The sequence below is a fragment of the Lissotriton helveticus genome, chromosome 7 (genome assembly GCF_964261635.1).
Source record: "Lissotriton helveticus chromosome 7, aLisHel1.1, whole genome shotgun sequence".
Taxonomy (NCBI): domain Eukaryota; kingdom Metazoa; phylum Chordata; class Amphibia; order Caudata; family Salamandridae; genus Lissotriton; species Lissotriton helveticus.
Window position 1 is genome coordinate 800,973,930 of NC_136068.1, and position 18,724 is coordinate 800,992,653.

Sequence of the window (18,724 nt, forward strand, 5' to 3'; positions counted from 1 at the left end):
GATAAGGGCTTCGTCATGAAAGCAGAGTTCAAGAACGATGAGAAATTTGATAATTTAAAAATTTGATGGAAAATTTTTTCATGAATCTATTAAAAAAAATTCCAAAATGTCAATACAGTGTTCACTTTTACTCAAGCCAATAGGTCTGTGAGGTGAAAAATTCAAAGAAAAAGGTGTTATGATCAGAAACCTAGAAAGTTTTTAGGGCAGGACCGAATATGCAAAATATGCAGCAACAGCCAATTTAATAGTGGGAAAGAACATACATGCTCTTCTAGTACCGGAGCCTCTATCACCATCAGAGGACAACTCGGTGGGTTCTCAAGAAAGCTATGTGCCAAGAAATCTTGCACTGCTGCTAGTATGTTCCAATGACCCATTAGTCCATGCATCGCTGCCAAGGCCATAATCCTTTCGCCAGAACAAACCAACTCGTGAGTAACGACGGGACTCATCAGCTGATTAAAATCGACCTCAGGAGACACCGTTTTGCAGAGACACAAATCAAGGGCCCAGTCAAAATCGCAGTTCAGGCAATGAAACACAGGCTGGACACATGTAAAATAGGAACATCGAAACGATAATCCATATGCCATGCTTAAAGTCGCAAGCGGCAGTGTGCCATAGTATTCAAGCATCCTGTTGCGAAACAGTGCCAGGAGGGGCTGCGCGGCTTCTTGCACAGGAAGGGCATCCATTTTTAATAAAGCAAAATATCACCAGAACGCCTGCCGCCAGTGCCAGCAAAACCGGGAATCCACCAAACAGACTTGAAAAAATAGAATGGAAGAAAGCAGGAATGACCCCAAATATTTTTTTCAAATGAAGTCACGAGACCGCTGCTACCTATCTTAAAAAAGTGCGCGAGCCCATTCGTGGAGGACGCGTTAAAGATTGAATGAACCAGTTCGCTGAAATGCAATGGCAAATCAGTATTTAAAAGGGCCTGAACCTCTGTGCGGGTGGTAGCTATGTGAAGCACAAATGTTTCTCGAGCCGAATCAAGGTACTTCTTTTTGGGACAAAAGAGCTCTTATTCTACTCATGCCATTGAACTCCGCCGTCAAGGTTGGGATGCGCGGCCAGATGGAAACATCCCCTTTCCCATGCGGGGGTGGGTACAGTACATTTTTGCAGCAAACCACACGTTCAGATACAGTCACCACATAAGCAACACCTTTAATTAACCCACAAAATCCTCATTATTTAAAAGTAAATAACTGCCGTTTGCCAGTAATGTAAAAGTGTGTATGATTGCGGGAACTGGTGTTCCTTTCAAAACACAGGCCAGATTATGGCGGTCCTGGTTGCAAGAACCATGCAATTGAATGTGTCTACACATTAAAGAGTGATCTGGTGTCTCTGTTCACTCTTCCCCATTCAGATAAACTTCTTGTCCGTCTTTTAAACACCTATAAGTAAATGGGAGGGTGACTTCATGAAGAAATGCATTACCTAATGGTTCATATCGCATACAATTTGTAAATTTATATAAGGCAAATGGTAATGTTATCAAACCGTGGATAAGCCACGTTGCAGCAGTGGCCTTTGCCACAGAGAAAGGCAAGGATTCCAACCTTTCAATATGCAACATTGAAAAGGCGCATCTCGCATGGAAAGCAAGCGCTGCTTGTCAGTTAAATTAAAAGGGGCAAAGAGGGAGGACACGTTCATATAGGTGCATGGCACCTTGCCAGCCTTCAGCGTCTGCAGGGTCCATGCAAATTGCATGACAGAACGCAATTGATTTTGACCATGGTACAATACAGACACTTCATCCTGCACAATATCCACTACAGAGGACACAATATTATCTAACGTGTAAATGCGGGAAGAAAGCATGTTAATACTATTATCTACCACTGCAAGCACTTTTTCTAGATTTGCTTGATCAATAGCTCTAAGGCGAGTCGCCGCCTCAATCTGTGATGTCTTCCAGATTTCATTGTAAATAGCATATATCCAGCTTTTTGATCTACCAATAGCCGGGCCTTTTATGAAATCATTTAAATCTACATCCTCATTCAGCTTGGATAGATGCAGTTTAACCGCAGCCAAGGTAGAATGTTTCAGCCAATTTTGACATAATTTGCCTACTGAGTAAGTCGTGACAGAATGGTCAGTTTCAAAACGTGGATCAGGTCTGACCTGTTTAAAGGCATCAGATAAACCCAGAAAACGGTGCTGGCATGAATCAGCACTTCTGTGCCACATCAGCCAACCTTTTGGATCCATACTGGATATGTTAAAGGATGAATTTAACAAAATGGTCTGCAAATCCCTAATGGAAAACTGAGTAAAATTACTCCAGCCAGAATATTCTTCTAATTCAGGGATGGTAGAAGTATTTAATTTTTTAGAAGTAGCCAATCCAAAGCATGTCGTTTGTGAAATAGAGGAATTCAAAAACAACAAATGATTCGGGATGAGACAAGCTCGGTGCAAAGCCTCAGTGCCTTGTACCTGCCAGTATTTAGATCCCCAAACAGATTTAAGGTCAATAGTTTCCTTCCACAATTCGTAGCCGCCAACAGCTAGCTGATCAAGAAAGGACTTCGAGTACAATAATTTGGTATCGGTAAGTCTAACCTTGGACATTGGCTTCTGTGTCATTTTAAAATAAAAGGACTCGGGATTAGACTGATTGAAGTCGGTAAAATAAGTGTACTTTTTTAAAAAAGTACTTGAACTGCCTTGTTTAGGAGCTGGGCAATGCTCCCATTGCGTATAATTTACAGTATTCCTTCTGGAAGTAGTTTTATGTAAGAAGTGATTACCAAAAGCAAAACAAATCACCATAATTAGCAGATTCTAAGAACAAATCTTCAGCATCAAAGGCAGCATAGTATTTCAAATCAGAAAACAAAGTCTCTAAGGCCTGAAGATCCCAATCATCAGAACGTATGTTTTGTAGCACTACATCCCCCATGTTAACTCTAAGCACATTAGGGACATTAACAACCTCTGTAGGGCCATGAATTTGAAATCTAACGGCATCCCACACAATCCCATCAAGGACAGGCCATGCAGTGATGTTAACAAATGTCAAGTCTCTTTTCAGTCTGTGTGCAGAATGCGACGAGGAAAGGGGGGCCTAAGTTCCATTGAGATGTCGAATGCATGTTCTTTCCTCGACATAGTGTCCATTGACAATTCGAAAAAAATAAAACACAAAACCAATTGACATAAAAAGGTAAATTGAAAAAAAGTACCAGCCAAATATATGTCCAAGGGGGAATCAAAAAATGTTTTTTAAATAAACTGGCATAAACAACAAACCGTGAGGGTTTCTTTGAGGCATTGGAAACAGTGTCAAAAGAAAATCTGGATTCTGTGGCCAAACGTGTTTGCAGATCAGGCATAGATAAGTCAGTGGGGTAAGTGTAATCAATGTCATCCTGGTCTGTACCAGGCAAAGTACTTAATAAAGGACTGGAAATTGCAGGTAACTCGATGGCCACTTCTGGTTCAGGATTAGTAGCAGTGGCCAAAATAGAATTTCTCACAATGGAAGGACAGGAAACTGCCGGAGTCATACTAAGAAGAATCGGCCACTCTGTGTATCTTGACATTGTCAATTGAGATAAACCTGTTTTCCTTACGACCTGGAAGCGGTGGTAAAATGACTGTTCTTGTGCCCTTCACTCCAAGGACCGGAACCGGAGCTCGATAGGAAGGTCCAAATTCTTTCTTGTTATCGATCTTCTCTCGAACCAGTTCTCCAACTTGGGGTAGCCAGCCAACTACCGGGATCTGCAACGCAACATCCGATGTGGAGGGCAAATGTTCCTTTGCAAGACTGTCTCTGGTCTTTTGTAGATCCTGTAAAACATTGCAATGTTAATCTACGTCAAAGGTTGTGGCGTGAGCCACGCAGTCTAGACCACCAAGGTCAGGGACGTACATCTTGATGCTAAAGAGCATTTTGTATGGGGTCCGCCCACCCAGAGACCTTCTAGGGAGATTATTAAGAGCACGCTGCACGCCATTGAGGTGGGCCAGCCAGTTTCTGCCAGTGCCTATAACTCGAGCTGTCAAAGATTGCTTTAAGTCACGGTCCACTGCAAGCACTTTTTCTAGATTTGCTTGATCAATAGCTCTAAGGCGAGTCGCCGCCTCAATCTGTGATGTCTTCCAGATTTCATTGTAAATAGCATATATCCAGCTTTTTGATCTACCACTAGCCAGGCCTTTTATGAAATCATTTAAATCTACATCCTCATTCAGCTTGGATAGATGCAGTTTAACCGCAGCCAAGGTAGAATGTTTCAGCCAATTTTGACATAATTTGCCTACTGAGTAAGTCGTGACAGAATGGTCAGTTTCAAAACGTGGATCAGGTCTGACCTGTTTAAAGCCATCAGATAAACCCAAAAAACGGTGCTGGCATGAATCAGCACTTCTGTGCCACATCAGCCAACCTTTTGGATCCATACTGGATATGTTAAAGGATGAATTTAGCAAAAGGGTCTGCAAATCCCTAATGGAAAACTGAGTAAAATTACTCCAGCCAGAATATTCTTCTAATTCAGGGATGATAGAAGTATTTAATTTTTTAGAAGTAGCCAATCCAAAGCATGTCGTTTGTGAAATAGAGGAATTAAAAAACAACAAATGATTCGGGATGAGACAAGCTCGGTGCAAAGCCTCAGTGCCTTGTACCTGCCAGTATTTAGATCCCCAAACAGATTTAAGGTCAATAGTTTCCTTCCACAATTCGTAGCCGCCAACAGCTAGCTGATCAAGAAAGGACTTCGAGTACAATAATTTGGTATCGGTAAGTCTAACCTTGGACATTGGCTTCTGTGTCATTTTAAAATAAAAGGTCTCGGGATTAGACTGATTGAAGTCGGTAAAATAAGTGTACTTTTTTTAAAAAGTACTTGAACTGCCTTGTTTAGGAGTTGGGCAATGCTCCCATTGCGTATAATTTACAGTATTCCTTCTGGAAGTAGTTTTATGTAAGAAGTGATTACCAAAAGCAAAACAAATCACCATAATTAGCAGATTCTAAGTACAAGTCTTCAGCATCAAAGGCAGCATAGTATTTCAAATCAGAAAACAAAGTCTCTACGGCCTGAACATCCCAATCATCAGAACTTATGTTTTGTTGCACTACATCCCCCATGTTAACTCTAAGAACATTAGGGACATTAACAACCTCTGTAGGGCCATGAATTTGAAATCTAACGGCATCCCACACAATCCCATCAAGGACAGGCCAAGCAGTGATGTTAACAAATGTCAAGTCTCTTTTCAGTCTGTGTGCAGAATGCGACGAGGAAAGGGGGGCCTAAGTTCCATTGAGATGTCGAATGCATGTTCTTTCCTCGACATAGTGTCCATTGACAATTCGAAAAAAATAAAACACAAAACCAATTGACATAAAAAGGTAAATTGAAAAAAAGTACCAGCCAAATATATGTCCAAGGGGGAATCAAAAAATGTTTTTTAAATAAACCGTGAGGGTTTCTTTGAGGCATTGGAAACAGTGTCAAAAGAAAATCTGGATTCTGTGGCCAAACGTGTTTGCAGATCAGGCATAGATAAGTCAGTGGGGTAAGTGTAATCAATGTCATCCTGGTCTGTACCAGGCAAAGTACTTAATAAAGGACTGGAAATTGCAGGTAACTCGATGGCCACTTCTGGTTCAGGATTAGTAGCAGTGGCCAAAATAGAATTTCTCACAATGGAAGGACAGGAAACTGCCGGAGTCATACTAAGAAGAATCGGCCACTCTGTGTATCTTGACATTGTCAATGGAGATAAACCTGTTTTCCTTACGACCTGGAAGCGGTGGTAAAATGACTGTTCTTGTGCCCTTCACTCCAAGGACCGGAACCGGAGCTCGATAGGAAGGTCCAAATTCTTTCTTGTTATCGATCTTCTCTCGAACCAGTTCTCCAACTTGGGGTAGCCAGCCAACTACCGGGATCTGCATTGCAACCTCCAATGTGGAGGGCAAATATTCCTTTGCAAGACTGTCTCTGGTCTTTTGTAGATCCTGTAAAACATTGCAATGTTCATCTACGTCAAAGGTTGTGGCGTGAGCCACGCAGTCTAGACCATCAAGGTCAGGGACGTACATCTTGATGCTAAAGAGCATTTTGTATGGGGTCCGCCCACCCAGAGTCCTTCTAGGGAGATTATTAAGAGCACGCTGCACGCCATTGAGGTGGGCCAGCCAGTTTCTGCCAGTGCCTATAACTCGAGCTGTCAAAGATTGCTTTAAGTCACGGTTCATTCGCTCCACTACACTATTACCCTCAGGTCTGAAGGGAGACAAAAACTTGACTTGGACCCCCATCGAAGTCATGGCATCCTTATACGCCTTAGAGGCGAAAGCCGGACCCTGATCCGAATGGAAGGTACCACAGGCAAAAATCCCTACAAAGACACGCAAATCTCTTATGACAGTCCGTGAATCAGCGCTGCGATGGGGCCATACCCACACAAAGCGTGTGCATGAATCAACTGCTACTAAGATGTACTTATACGCAGTATCAGACGAAAAAGGACCGCAGTGATCTACATAAACACAACCTAGCGGTTTATTAGATATGTACAACTGTGCCTGTGGCGGACGCGCAGCAGTCGAAGGTTTAATCTGCTGGCAAATGTCACATTGAAGGACATAGTCTCGCGTCTTATTGTACAGTCCCCGCCACCAGAAACGTTGTTGTAATTGAGCTACAGTGGCCGAGACGCCCGCATGCGCAGACGCCAAACCTTCATGCGCCGCTGTAATCAAGCTAGCTCTGCGATCCGAGTTGGGAATCAAACGTTCACTTAACTTCAGGAATTGTCACAAAAGGAACCTTTTCGCGACTTAAGTGGTATGTGTACTTCGAAGGGAATCCCATAGGATGTTTACCTCCCTTCTCAGTGGCAGCAACAGCCGCCAAGATGTCACCATCAATCTTACTTTTGGACCGTGTAACTGCTGCAACTAAATATGTAGACACCGCTGATTTCGCCGCTTCATCAGCAAGCGAGTTACCGACAGCGTGAATTCCCACACCCTGATGGCCGAGAGTATGAATTACTAAAACGAGTGGCAAGGTAGCCTTAAGCTCAGCCACTCGAACCCAGATCATCTTGTGTTTTATTGTGCTACCCTTGGAATCACGAAAATCATTCTGAATCCAACAGAACAAGTTTTCATTGTATGACTGGACACAGTAGTAAGAATCACTCACAATAAGAGTATTCACACTAGGATCAGCGTACTCCAACACGAGTAGAAGAGCACGAAACTCTGCCAATTGTGCAGTGCAGTCCCCTAGAGTCTGCGTATGCACTACTCTGGACTTGAACTCATCGTTCACCATGGTACCGACCACAATGGCGCATGCGGTAACGTAGGCGTGTTTAGAGCCATGCGCAACCTGCGCCGAACCATCAGTGTAAATGATGCAATGGAAGTCCTCCGAAGGTCGCATAGCTAGAGGAGCAGGATGAACAAATTCATACTGCAAGTACTCCTGCGACCGTAATGAGACGTCAAAAATAAACGTGACATCCGTGGACGTCAAGGAAGCAGCCCATTGAATCCACCGAGGGTGCAAAGCTTTAGAATTTGGTACACTGGCTTTTGTAACTGCCTCCAAATGAGGACAGGGTGTAACAACTAACATGCGTTTTCCCTGTGACAGAGCACGTTCCTTAAGAATCGCCATCTGCACAGCCGTCAAAACTTTCTCCACAGTGGAAAACCGCATTTCAGCCGATGTGTACATGTGTGACTTGTAAGAAATAGGTACTGTGTCTCCTTCATTAAAAGTGAGGTACGTGAAACCCACTGTCCCAGGAATGATTCTTATCACCAGGTTAGTGTGGTTATCACGAGTCAGTAAGAATTTAGAAGCGAGCAGATCAGCCTGCAAGGATTGCAAGATGGCTGAGTGCTCAGGCAGCCAGCATGATTTGGTAAAAGTTGGTTGTATCAAAGCATACAAAGGCTTGATACGCTGGGCATATTCCGGAATGTAAGTTCTCCCGAAATTTAAAAAACCCAGCAAAGACTATAATTTTTTCAGTGTTGTAGGAGCGCGCAACTGTGCGCATTTCTCCAAGAAGTGAGGAGCCAAACCTCTACCTTCATTGTTGAGCCCATAGCCCAGGAACAACACTGTGTACTCTGCAATGTGCGATTTTGCAAAGTTAAACTTGTAACCCATGTCTGCAAAGTTACAAATTATGCTGTTTACTCGACACAGATGCTCCCAAAATTCATCGTCTGTGAGATATATGTCATCCACATACGAGCATGCATCTGGGTGGAACCTCTCTAAGACAGAGACTATGCGGGCGGTAAAAATCCCAGGACTATTCTTATAACCCATTGGGAGACGCCAAAATTGTTTTTGGACACCGCCGCAAGTAAAGCTGGTCCATTGGGAACTAAGTTGATTTTGGAAAAAGGGGGTGGTGATGGACAGAGTTTCTGAATGATGCAGAATACTCTTACCAAGTCAATAGATCATGGTTTTAATCCATCACCGTTTTTTAGCTCACTGCACCATCCCAGCTCAGAACCTGGCTATATGCAAATTAGTCTGTTCCTGTCCCAGTGCATGATGGGAACAGGGCAAACCAAACTACCAAGCCAATTCTTATACTGGGAAGGAAACAAGCTTCTGGGGACCGGTTTCTGGCATCACAGCCTTCTTCGGCCCGGCTTGCTTGAATCCTGATGGTGCAATGAGCAAGGGACTCACGTCTGAGTATACCCTCCCACACATAGTGTGGATAAAACCGATTTTGGAAAAAGGGGGTGGTGATGGACAGAGTTTCTGAATGATGCAGAATACTCTTACCAAGTCAATAGATCATGGTTTTAATCCATCACCGTTTTTTAGCTCACTGCACCATCCCAGCTCAGAACCTGGCTATATGCAAATTAGTCTGTTCCTGTCCCAGTGCATGATGGGAACAGGGCAAACCAAACTACCAAGCCAATTCTTATACTGGGAAGGAAACAAGCTTCCGGGGACCGGTTTCTGGCATCACAGCCTTCTTCGGCCCGGCTTGCTTGAATCCTGATGGTGCAATGAGCAAGGGACTCACGTCTGAGTATACCCTCCCACACATAGTGTGGATAAAACCGATTATGGAAAAAGGGGGTGGTGATGGACAGAGTTTCTGAATGATGCAGAATACTCTTACTAAGTCAATAGATCATGGTTTTAATCCATCACCGTTTTTTGGGAACTAAGACCATCCAATCGATGGGCATAAAAACCGTTGGAAATGTCAAGCATGGTCTTAAAATGCTTACGCACAAGACTATCCACTAGGTCAGAGCGGTGAGTATTCTGTACTGCACAGTTACAGCAATGCGAGTTTAAATGCCGGTAAACCGATACCAAACGATATGAACCGTCAGGCTTGGTCACAGTAAAAAGAGGGTTATTCATCGGTGACACACATGTTTCAATTACTCCCTGATATTCCAATTGTTCAAGGATTGCCGCGACGGAAGCCTTGGCTTCACGCCGTATGGGATATTGAGGTTGAGGCTGCGGCTGAGACCGTAAAGGAATGTCGTGGCTTGGGGACAATTTATCCCAACAACATTGGTTGCGGTACAGAGCCGGCACCAGAGCCTTAGCCCACTTTTCTGCAAAATGCAGCGCATCTTCTTTCGAGACTGTGTTCGCGAAACTCGGGAGGATTACCTCCTCCCCTCGCGGTGCTGTGAGCACAAAAGGTGGGGGCCAGTCAGCCTCCGAAAGCAAAATTTCATACGTAGACGAAAGATTTTCCCAAAATACCCCTTTCATTGTACGTTGTATGTCACCCTCGATTAACACGACAATTTCATAAAGTCTATCAGGGGGAGCAACTCTTGTATCGGCTGTTTCTATCACAACATAAATATCAGTCGCTGTCACCTTCAGTAGCGGACGAAGGGCCTCCCTCACAATGGTAATCTCCGCCGCGCTGTCCAGCAAAGTCAGAGCCCATGTCAGATTCCGAAGTCGCGTTGTCACTATCTGTGGCATATCGATGCGCTGATAAAGCCGCGACTTTGTTTTTGGCAAACTGCGGTCTCTTTGGCGTTGAGCCGTCCTGCTTCCCTGTACCGTCTGTCTGGCGGGGCTAGTCACGTCCTTGCTGACCACCCCGACCCCTTCCGCCTCCTCCACCACCGGTCTTCGTGGCTTATGAGTCCTGAAAGGAACGAGGAGAGCGATGATCAGAAACCTGAAATCGATCAGGTGCTTTAATCGTCGCGCGATCGCGCAAGTCATAAACACGTTCTGTTTGCGCAGGCATCGGAGACGCAGGACGAGATTCTTGTGTCTGCTGTTGTTGCTGTTGCTTACCCTGTTTCTGTTTTTTGGGCCAATTTTGTTTCTTGGACTTGGGCTGAACTTCCGTTTCTGAAGTCTGCCCTTGAGGTTGCTTTTTCTCTTTATCAGAAAAAGACTTGAGACCCCTACTATTGTGACCTACGGTCTTATAAGCCGCCACAATAGGCCTCGCTAACTGTCTGGGTTTCTCGGCATCGGGAATCGCCGCCAAAGCATTAGCTACCTGAAAGTTCACTGCATCGCCCTTGACATTAGCAAGAATGAGATCGCAAATCACATCAAAGGTGCCACACAGGCGCGTACCCAATTCAACCGCAGCCTCTGGTCCGTGATCATCCTGAACATGTTTAAGGACCGTTGGCAGGACAGCCATAGACGGAGTGCCGTAACACCTCGCATAGACCGCTGCAAATGTTCTACCCCAGGACTCACAGTCACCGATTTCAGGGGCCAAACCTTTTGGCAAACTAAGTGTCAGAATCCTTTGTTTTTCACCAGGAGTCGTGTTAGGAAATACTGCTTCCAGCTGATCAAACTTTCTCGGCAAGCCAGAAAGGAAAATCATCCTTCTCCTGGGGACGCTTGCCCATCACTGCATTGACCATTACGGGACTGAGCTTCAAACCGCCCTGTCTGGCCGGAAGCGTCGCACCTCCCGGGGGCCCACCCGGAAGATTACGGGCTATGTATTGCACTAAAGCTCTAATCACGGCAATTGAGACTACGTGTAGTCTACGAATTTCAGCTAGGTTACAATTGCCGTGTTGAGGGTGAGGAGTAAATCCAGCCAGAACAGGCCAATTTGTGCCTGGAATGGAGAAAGGACCTAACCTCAGAGCGGTTAAAGAATGGGGTAGGGCGCCACCAAACCAAACGCAATGCTGCCAAGTATCAATAGGTACTTCCTGTGCCCTGTACGGAGTATATTCATTCGGTACAGGTGAGGGAGTGTAAGTGTGGCACACACCAGAATTAGCGTCCACAGCCGGAAACGTCACCCACGAATAAAAGAGTTTGTATGGGTAAGCGGCTTCCGCACTCCCCACCATTATCACAGCCAAGCCCTCAACGGGCAAATGATTGCGCACCGCAATGCGACTATGCTGCGGAACGTCCACCGGCTGAGCCATGACAGCGCAGGAATGTAGAAAAACAAAGCAAACTTTGTAGCACAACTGAGTAGTAATTCAAGGAAACCGTTTTAGAAAGATTCAAGCTTGAAAAGACCTATTTCAATAATAGGTAGGTTTTGTCCGACACCACTGTTTTCCGGAAACAACAGTGAAGTCAAGTGTCATGACATAAGACCACCAACGATCGGGCGCCATGTAGCAGGGATGCCGTTCTCCTACAGAACTGTGCATAGAGATTTGGAACCTCAGTGAATTAGGGTGACCCAAAACTCACCTCAGTACCCAAAACCCCCTTACCGAGCTAGCTACAGTGTCTCATTGGTCTTAACAAACTCCCAATGCTTAGACAAACCAGAACATGAACTTACAATACCTCAGGTCACGTGGAACACATGAGCACTCTTTCGTTATACAATCATTACAAACCAGAACGTGGAGTAAATGAGGACACGTGCACATTTGAAATATTTATTTACTAATGCCGTTTTCTCAAACGCAGTATCTTAGATAATACAAGGAAACATATTATCAGAAGCAAAGTTATCAGCATAGTTACTAGTCCATAGAAAGCAAAAGGTGACAGCATGCTAAAATACTGTAATGAATAAGGGTTAACAACACCTAATTCTCACCCTCCCTAACTAGCATATTATATTAATATCTAAGAAGGTCTCTTTGGGTTTTAGCAGGGCGGCCCCATACCTCAAGATCCTAGTGTGAAGAGATCTCATCAGCTTCCACCAGCTCTCTGCATGCGAATCGCATCAAGTGTGTATGTGTGCTCTAAGCAAAGCAATATAAAACGCGCCTAAAGCCAGAATTTGGCAGGAGCTGCACTTATGTTATGTCTATGAAGGTGCAGAGATCAGACCTCACAACAATTCTGTGTCGAGTTATCCTTGAAGCTTCAGCACTCACTGTACAGACATAGTTTACCAAGCAAAGCTGATATCAGAGCAATAACATATTATTTTCATGTACATCACAACGCTATTCTAGGCTGAAAGCTAAATCAACAAGTATGTGTTGTGTGCAGAAGCAGCAAAAGGAAAAATGGCGTTTAAACATTAATAAGCTCATGCTAACTTAACACGGTATATAGATAAGCAGTAACTATATGACATATCTAAAGGTCGATGGAAGAAATAATGTGTAAAGAAGTGTCTAAACGTTTTTTTTGTAAAAATGATTGTATAACTGACTTATTAAGTGTATCTTAGTGAATAAATGTATTAGCGAGTAATGTTTAAATATGTAAATATCTGTATCAGTGTCTCACTTTGTGTATAAGTGGCTGCATGGGTTGGTGACTAGCTACATGAGTGTCGATATGGGTTATTAGTTGGTTTTTAGAGTATCAGTATGAGTGTCTGTATGGTTTGGTGGGGGGTATTACTTACTGCATAGATGCATGAATGGGTGACTCACTGTTTGTATGTGTTTTGAAGACAGCATGTATGCAGGACTCTATGGGTGGATGAGTGTGTGTATGGGTGTGTTAGTTAGTGAATCACTGTCTCAATAGTATCTTTATGAGTAACTACATATGTGTTAAACTAGTATATGTGAGTATTGATGTATATAAGTGTTATGCTGTGTAGTTTTAAAAATCTACAATTTCTGTCTGACTCACATTCTCATTGCCCGCACTGTCCCCTCCGCTTGCCGCAGACGATTAGGTGCTGTGGCCGGAGACGCCTCATCTGTTTACACGGCAGACCTTTAGAAAGAACTACAAGTCCCAGCGCTCTTGCGCTGTACACGGGACTACAAAGGGAGATGGTTACATCTCCGCGCAGCGGACGCGAGCAGCGGGCGCGCCGCTGTTGCGCCGAAGTCGAGCCTAAGTCCAGCCCGTCTGCGCCCGTCCGCGCCAGGCCGGGCCCAGGGGCCATCAACTCTACTCAGGAAGAACTCACCTCTGGTTACCATGGTACTGCTATTAACTATACTGCAGGGGAATTAAAATCGTTTAGACACTTGCCATGTACACATTGTTCAACCTGTACACTTCCTGTTCATGGCTTTAACTGCAATAACTGTGGGTTCTCGTTGGGCAGGATGAGCAGGTGTAAGCTGTGGAAATGCCCATATAAGTATGGCAAACCGAGTGCTATTAGACCATCTTCTACTTCTCCCAAACTCCAGTTTTGGAGTATAAACTGTAGGTCCCTCCCTAAACACAAAAATCATATTCATGATTGTTTAGTCGATGAAAGACCGGATGCCGTGTTTCTGACGGAAACCTGGCTTCACGCAAGCTCTGGACCTGACATTGCCTTCGCAATTCCTACTGACTACGTCATGGTCAAGAGGGATAGAGACACTGGCAATGGAGGTGGCATTGCTATAATTTTTAAATCTATCTACAGCTGTAAGTTTGAAGCCTTTGCTCTTCAGGGATGCGAAGCTGCTCAATTCAAACTAGCAATTAGTGCTCAGATGACACTGTCCGGTCTACTGATATACCGTCCCCCTGGGAATTCTAATGTATGGACGACATCCTTTTCTGAAATTATTGCCCCGCTGATTTTGAAGGCTGCTAACTTCACCATTCTGGGGGATCTGAACCTACAATTGGAAGACCCTCAATGCGCTGTTAGTAAAACCTTCCTAGCTGATTTAGAAGCTCTTAATATTCTGCTGTGCAATTCAGGGCCTACGCATTCTGAAGGGCATCTATTGGATCCTGTCCTCTCGTACCTCCCGTATGATTGTGAACCTGCCGCACGCCCTTTGGAATGGTCTGATCATTTCCAGTTTTCTCTCTCTTGTACTAAGATTATAACAATTGGTGGTGTTGATACAGGAGAGAGTCTACGTCATTGGGACAAGCTTAACATCACTGCTCTTAACTCGCACTTGTCTAACACCTTACCGGATGTTGACTCGTCTCTGTTGGTGCTGGAGGCTGAAGTTTCCAAATGGTTAAGTGCTGCTGTCGAAAAACTGGTTCCATTGGTACCTAGGCACCTTCAGCCCCATCGTCACCCTGCGGCATGGTTCTCGGACAATTTAAAAACCATGAAATCTCAATGTAAGGCCCTCGAAAGGAAATGGAGACGCTCCTACTCTCCGTCTCGCAAGGTGGCATATAAGGAAGCTCTTAGAGACTACCATAAACAATGTAAGATGGCTAGAGTGGTCTATATTGCCAATACCGTAATACACGTCCAGAATTGTCCTCGTACACTTTTTTCTGTGGTAAAAAAACTGACAGGTGCAGACTCTATTCCTGCCCGTCCTGTTTTGAATGAGGCACAATGTAATTCCATCGCTGAGTTTTTCATTACTAAGGTGGAACGCATCTATGATTCCTTGAATCCTTTAAGAGTGAACGAGGAATCATTGCCCATGCCAGTGCCTGTCCACAACAGTCAGCCCCCCCTGACAGTCAAACTTACTGACTGGCCACTTTATGATGATGTCTCTTTTGCTCACTGTTTGGAGAGCATTAAATCTGGCTCCCTTTGCGACCCTGTACCGGCTAAGATTTTTAAACAACTTGATCTGGACTCTCGTCGTGTCGTGATGAAACTCCTCAATTCTTCGTTGATGGAGTCTCATGTTCCACAGGAGTGGAAACATGCGATGATTATTCCTCTGCTTAAAAAGGTTGGAGCTGATATCTCTAATTTATCCAACTTTAGGCCTATTTCGCTGTTGCCCATTTTCTCTAAGATCTTAGAAAGGCATATCAACTCACAGCTGACTCTCCTAGTAGAGAGCTCGGGCTTCCTGCATCCATCGCAATCTTGTTTTAGAGCGCACCACTCCACTGAGACCACACTTCTAGGAGTCACTGAGAGTTTACGGCATGGTTTCGATCGCGGGGAAACATCTGCACTCATCCTTTTGGATTTGAGTGCGGCGTTCGATACCGTGTCTCATTCCATCCTTCTCGCAACTCTTCAATCCTTGGGAGTTGAGGGCTCTGCTCTGGCTTGGATAGCCTCTTTTTTAAGTGGACGTACTTTTCACGTTTTTTCAGCTGAAGCATCCTCTAAAATTTGTACATCGGTGTACGGCATTCCCCAGGGGTCTATCCTCAGTCCACTATTATTTAACATCTATGTTAGACCCTCGGTCACTATTGTGGAGGAAGCCGGTCTCACTTTATTTTCCTACGCCGATGATACGCAAATCATTTTCTCCCTCTCCAATACGGAAGGTAATAACATCTCGGCTCTTAAGCAGGGTTTGACCCGAGTTTCGGAGTGGATGCAGGGAAATGTCCTCAAGCTAAATGGGGATAAGACCGAGGTTGTGATCCTGGGCAAGGATAAAGATCTATGTGGTCCTCAACATTGGCCCAACAGTATGGGTCCTACCCCTCGACCCGTTGCTCAGGTTCGCAATCTCGGATTCCTCATTGATGAAAAGCTTATGATGCGGCAACAGGCTGTTAGGGTGGCTTCCATCTGTTTTGCCACCCTAAGATGGCTTCAAAAAATCCTTTGGATGCTCCCCACCTCTACACAGAGGACCGTGGTCCAGGCATTGGTAGTTTCCCGCCTGGACTATGGTAATGTCCTCTACCTCGGTGCTGATTCAACAACAGTGAATAAACTCCAGGTCATTCAGAATGCGGCCGCACGGCTTCTACGTAATGTTCCCCGGAGATCATCTGCCTTTCAAGCCCTTCGCGACCTGCATTGGCTGAGAATAACAAGTAGAATTAAATTCAAAGCCTTACGCCATATTTTTAAGATGAAACAGGGCTCAGCCCCGAGGTACCTACAGGATCTCATTCAGGCTTATAAGCCTAGCCGCTGTTTGAGATCTTCGGGAAAAGGTGATTTCATTGTCCCTAGATTTAAGTTGGTGAAGATGGGCGGCCGCTCTTTCTCTCATCTAGGTACTAAGTCTTGGAATGCCTTGCCCGCGACCCTGAAGTTGGAGACGGATCTTCTTCACTTCCGTAGGGGATTAAAAACTTGGCTTTTTCAGCAGTGATCAGAGCAGTCTTCTCCAGTAGTCTTCCCTAGTAGTTTGCTTGGCAGTTCTTCTCTCTTCAGTCTGTCCCTTGGCGCCGGGAAACCTATTGCGGGTAGCTGTGCGCCTTATAAGTTTAAATAAATAAATGAATAATATATGTGAGAGCGAGAGATTGTAAGAGTTCCTGTATAAATAAGTATGTGTTTCTATAAGTGATTGTTTAAGAGAGTAAGTATGTGTACGATTCTGTAGAAGTAAGTGTAGTGGTGGGTGTATAGCTGTATATGCAAGTAAATGGATGCTTGATAGTTTATTTGCATGTGTGAGTTTGTGTGTGAGTAACTCTATAGATGAGTGTCCGTGTGTAATAAGATGTATAGGTGTATGAGTACATATGATGAGTGAGTACATGTATGAGTGCCTATATAGAACTGTCAGTGAATGACTGGATGTGTATGTAGATTTTGGAATTACTGAATAGGTTGTTCTAACTGGAATTGGTATCTCCATTTATTTGAAAATTTTAGTTTCTATTTTTGAATGTGTGTATCAAGGGTTATATTACGCTGATAGGAGGCCTGCCACTCTTTCACAAGGATGATGTCATCAGTGATGTCATGAGTGATGTCACTGACCATGTCATGAGTGATGTAATTTGTGACGTCATCAGCAGTGCATTGCGGGCGCGCGAGTTATAGTTAGCTGAATTAACTATAACGGGGGAATTTCAATGGTGTTGTATGAGTGAAATGTCCAGCTAACTATAACATGTGTGAAACCTATGGTTTTTTCAGTGAATTTCTAAGGTTTTTTAAATGCTAACTCCCAACTATAACGTGTGTGAAACCTATGGTTTTTCAGTGAATTTCTAAGGTTTTTTAAATGCTAATTTTTAACTATAACATGGCTGAAACCTATGGTTTATTCAGTGAATTTCTAAGGTTTTTTTAAATGCTAATTGTTAACTATAACGTGGCTGAAACCTATGGTTTTTTCAGTGAATATCAAAGGTTTTGTAAATGATAATTTTTAAATGTATTAATTGTTAAATTTTTTATACTGATTTACTACATTATTTTAAACTATTTATTTTTAGATATTTTATTTTTTAAATTACATTACACATTTTTAATACAAATTGAAAAAAAATGTTTTTAAAAATATTGAGATTGTAATATTTATTTTATTTCATATTTTTTTTATTTTATATATATTTTATATAGCAGGCAATGATATCCTATGGAAGGAAATTCAAGTTACTGGTAAGTACAGTTAAATTTACTTTTCAGGAATAGTGGTGAGCTAGATTGGGGAATTAATTCCTCTTCAAACCTGAGGTCCCCTGTGAGGTCCCCTGTGAGCGCCAGGCAGCTGTGTTGCAGAGAGTCGTTCAAAGGGCTTGCCCCCTTTTAACAACACTATGCAACACAGCTCCGTGGCGCTTACTGGAGATACCTGTTGGACTAGTTGCCCCCTAGGGGACCTCTGGATTGAACAGGAATTAATTCCCCAACTTAAAACGCGCCTCAGGGCCTCAAGCCCCGCCCCCTACCTTCACCACTGTGCTAATGCACCCTGTCGAGTGTTCTAAGTTGGGGGATTAAATCCCCTTGCATACTGGGGGTCCCTGGGGGCCAACTAGCCCACCGGGAACCTCCAGTATGCACCAGAAGGCTGCGTTGCAGAGACGTGTAATGAGGCCACGCCCCTTTTTACACCTCTCTGCAACGCAGCCCCAGGTGCGTTTGCAGAGGGGGAACTAATTCCCCTTGCATACTGGGGGTCCCTGGGGGCCAACTAGCCCACCAGGAATCTCCAGTATGCGCCAGGGGGCTGCATTGCAGAGAGGTGTAATGAGGCCACGCCCCTTTTTACACCTCTCTGCAACGCAGCCCCCGGGCGCATTTGCAGCGGGGAACTAATTTCCCTTGCATACTGGGGTCCATGGGGGCCAACTAGCCCACCAGGAACCTCCAGTATGCGCCAGGGGGCTGCATTGCAGAGAGGTGCAATGAGGCCACCCTCCTTTTTACACCTCTCTGCAACGCAGCCCCCTGGCGCGTTTGCAGAGGGGGAAACAATTCCCCTTGCATACTGGGGGTCCATGGGGGCCAACTAGCCCACCTGGAACCTACAGTATGCGCCAAGGGGCTGCGTTGCTTTGCCCTGGGTGTGGTGGTCCCCGGGGCAGTGTGGGGGGGATTGGGGCCCCCCGCACTTCTTTTTCGCTATGCCCTCGGGATTTGGTCCCCCTGGGGGGTCATTTGACAAAAAGCCGACCAAAAAAAATTGGGGCCTTGGGGGTCCTTGTGGGACCACCTTCGCAGGCCTAGG